Consider the following 4,035-nt stretch of genomic DNA (forward strand, 5'->3'; position numbering starts at 1 on the left):
CCACAACTACTGAGCCCGTGTACCACAACTACTGAGCCCGTGTACCACAACTACTGAGCCCGTGTGCCACAACTGCTGAAGCCTGCGCGCCTAGAGCCCGTGCTCCGCAACAAGAGAAGCCACTGCAATGAGAAGCCTGCGCACCACAACGAAGAGTGGCCCCTGCTCTCCGCAACCAGAGAAAAGCCCACGTGCAGCGACGAAGACCCAATGCGCCAAAAAAATAAAACAAAATAAATAAATTTATAAAAAACCATAAAAAACAAACTTCTGACTGCTGAATTAGGGAAGCCCTCAAGCTGCCCTCTGCATGATGATTTCTGTTTGGGCTGATAGAGGAGATTTGTGTTTTGAGTAAGTGACAGTCTGTTGGAGGGGATGTTTGGGTGTCTCTCCCAACCTGATGGGCTGGACTTGTTCAGAATGAGAGCGGGTGGAGGTCTTAAGTGGTGCTGACTCAGGATGTGGGTTGTTTTTTACTCCTGCCCTGAGCCATTGGTCACCGGGCAGCTGCAATCCCCCGCAGAGAACCACTGGTCCCCTCTGTCCACCAGGTCCTGGGCAGCCGAGGAGGAACGGATAGAACTCGTTCCCAGCACATGGAGAATTTCCGGCCCCCATGCCCCCAAATGACTGCGGAGCCTGAGGGGCAGGAGGTAAATTCCGGAGGGGTGAGAGCCACTGTTACTTGAGCTCAGTGTGACCTGGTGTACTCAGCTCGCTGAAGGGGCCTGGGCTCCCTGCCATCCCTGCCTCTCTCCCATTTCTTCGGCGTCATCCTGGGGACCTGCCCTCCTATCACGGGCAGTGTGACAGTGGGTGGGGACTGGCCCTGTTCGGAACAACAGTAGTCTCCTTGTCAGGTCCCTTTTCTTGCTCCTGTGGTCTCCCGGGTTCTCCATGGGCCGTGCCCCCAGCCACTTTCCCAGACCTGGGAGGGGCTGTGAGCAAGGAAGTGCTTGCCCTGGGCGGACTCCAGCCACATGGGGAAATTCGCACCTACACTCACGTGCGAGGAGTTTCAAACAGCAAATAAACAAGTACAAAGGCACACGGCTCCATTCCTCCTCACTGCCTGGTGAAGGTGTGCCAGCCCCCACCTGTGCCCTTGGGCACTGAATACAGTTGGCCAAGGCTGGCCCCAGTGTCTGCTGAGCCGTCAGTATGCCCAGAACCCGCAGCTGCAAGCTGGCCTCTTGGGACGATGGCCTTGGCGCCCAGCTCCCTTACTCTGGTGGGCTGCTGCCCCGGCGATTGATTTTTTTAAAATGTGTTCTGTGCTGACTCCATTCTGTTCTGTCGCGTCCTTCTCTCTGGCACCACAGCTCCTGCCTGCAAGCTGGTCTGGCCAGACAGCCAGGGAGAAGCACATGTCCCATACCTGGGAGCTCCGAGGGAGGAAGGAGGAGCCATCCTCACAGCCACATGGAACCACACCTCTATCCCCCACCTCCCCTGGAACCCAGGTTCCACCCCAGCTGATCTCCCTGGCATCCACAGCTGGGCCAACCGACCCACACACAGGCATAGAAGAGTAGCTGGCAGCTTAACAAGGCTGGAAACTTTTTGAAGACCACAAAATACATTATTACAGTAACATATTTCGTCACTGTAAACATTTCTAAACTCTTCTTTTTAATCACAAAGGAATTCATAATTGTTAAAAAATATCTGAAACGAGATCAGAGTCGTTTGAAGATGAGGCGTGTCCCTGACCCCTCTCCTCCACTCCCCTCTTCCATTCCCTACAGAAGCCAGTTTGGGCTGTAGCTTTCCAGATGTTTTCTGTGCTTGATCATTTGAACCTCACCACAATTCCACGAGACGGGCAGATCCGATAGCAAAGTGGACAGTTTACAGGGGAGCAACATGGGCCCCAGGTCTAGCAGCAAGAGCAGAGGACTTGGGAGTGGAGGGGCCGAAGGACAGCGAGGCCTCCCGTGCCAGGAAGGAGGCCACGCGGAGAGGGTGGTCCCGACTGCGGGCTCCAGAGGGACCAGTGGAGGAGGCGGGACCTACCCCCGCTTCAACTCTGCTCTTAGCTTCCGTGTGGAGCTCCAGCCTTGTCTATTCTAGAAACCAGAGAACTGGAGGGCAGTGTATTCAGACCTGACAATCACAGAAGACCACACAGATTCCCACTCCACCTTAGTTATTTGACCTTGATGAAAAACCTGTTTCCAATGGATAAGTAATATCTTGCAGGTTAAGTCAGAAGTGTTGTGATCATTTTGCTGTCCAAGAGTGAACAGACTTGGCCTCGCAGCCTAGAGGGAAGCATTCAGCAGTCTGTGAATCTTTTTGTAACCACTTACCAGCTCAGTGAGAAAAAGAGAGCAAATTTGCATTCTTTGTGTCCCTCAGGTAAAATACCATCTGTTCTCCCAGGAAGCAGGTGAGTGTCCGGTTTTGAGTTTTTCTATGAATTTAGCATTTCTCCCACCCTTAGAACCTTCTCAAAGTCTGATCTGAATGTCAAAGTCCTACCTAGAACAAAGAGAGTTGGGGTATCACAAGTCTATACCTGGTGGTATAATAAGAAATACATTTGCTCTTTGTCTTCTGTTCTAGACACAGAGCTCCTGAAACACTTTTAATTTCCTAAGTGACAGGAGTATCTTTTGTGATTCACAACAAGCCCTTTGGAACACAACTGAGTTGGTGCTGATGAGGTGACCTAGGGTGGAGTCCCTACAGAGCCTCTGGATGGGGCTGGTCACCAGGAAGACCAAGAGAAGAGAAGGTTGCAGCTTTCAGCTCCATCTACCACCGGGGAGCAGAGCTGGAGATAAGCTGCAGAAAAACTCTTGAACAACAAACTTGATGAGCTTCTGGGGTGGTGCCTTCACGTGCCAGCAGGATGGTGCACCCCAGATCCACAGGGACAGAAGCTGCTGAGCTTGGCACCCTTCGGGACTTCACCCTATGTACTTCTTCACCTAGTGGTTCATTTGTATCCTTTATAATGTCTTTTGTAATAAACCAGTATTCTACTAAGTAAACTGTGTTCCTGAGTTCTGTGAAGTACTTTGGCCAATTAATCGAACCCAAAAAGGGAGTCATGGGAACCTCGGATTCACAGCTGGATGGTCAGAAGTACATGTAATAACATGGACTTGCAATTGGTGTCTAAAGGGGGGGTGGGGATGGCGGGGTGGGAGTTGGATGGGACTGAACCCTTACTCTGTGGGATCTGATGCTATTTTCCGGTGAATAATGTCAGAAGTGAGCTAAAGTTGTAGGACACTCTGTTGGTGTCCTCTGGGGACTGGAGAATTGCTTGGTGTGTTGGAAACACTCCAGATCTATAAAAACAAGGAAAGATTGTATAGAGACAAGATGTTTGTAAAATTTACGTGGACAGGCAAAGGAATCGGAATAGCCAAAACAATTTTGAAAAAGAAGAATAAAGTGGTAGGACTTAAAATCATTCTACCCAACTTTATTTTTTTTAAATAGATTATTCAGTTTTTAAAAAATTTATTTATTTATTTGGCTGTGGTGGGTCTTCGTTGCTGCGCGCGGGCTTTCTCTAGTTGAGGCGAGCGTGGGCTGCTCTTCATTGCGGTGTGAGGGCTTCTCATTGTGGTGGCTTCTTGCTGCAGAGCACGGGCTCTAGGCGCGTGGGCTTCAGTAGTTGAGGCACGCGGGCTCAGTAGTTGTGGCTCGCGGGCTCTAGAGCGCAGGCTCAGTAGTTGTGGTGCAGGGCTTAGTTGCTCCGCGGCATGTGGGATCTTAGTTGCTCCGTGTGGGATCTTCCTGGGCCAGGGCTTGAACCCGTGTCCCCTGCATTGGCAGGCGGATTCTTAACCACTGCGCCACCAGGGAAGTCCCTACCCAAATTTAAGACATTATAAAACCACAGTTATGAAGAAAATGTGGTGTAAGCAAACAGGCAGACATCATCAGTCGATGAGACAGAACAGAGAACCCAGAAACAGACAAAAACCCAAGGGGCAAAAGTAATATCTTGGGAGAGGATGGTGTTTTCAACACTTGGTGCTGGAATAATTGGACATTCGTATGCAAAAAAGG

The 4,035-nt window shown here is 50.6% G+C and overlaps 1 long non-coding RNA gene across 1 annotated transcript; it reads left to right on the plus strand.

Moving 5' to 3' along the window:
• Positions 1-557: 557 nt before the first annotated feature.
• LOC114487658 (uncharacterized) lies at positions 558-2,975 on the plus strand. Its single transcript, XR_003682889.1, has 3 exons — positions 558-656; positions 2,365-2,395; positions 2,572-2,975. It is a non-coding gene; the product is annotated as an uncharacterized lncRNA (long non-coding RNA).
• The last annotated feature ends 1,060 nt before the right edge of the window (positions 2,976-4,035 follow it).

Source organism: Physeter macrocephalus, chromosome 14, assembly GCF_002837175.3.
Source record: "Physeter macrocephalus isolate SW-GA chromosome 14, ASM283717v5, whole genome shotgun sequence".
Taxonomy (NCBI): domain Eukaryota; kingdom Metazoa; phylum Chordata; class Mammalia; order Artiodactyla; family Physeteridae; genus Physeter; species Physeter macrocephalus.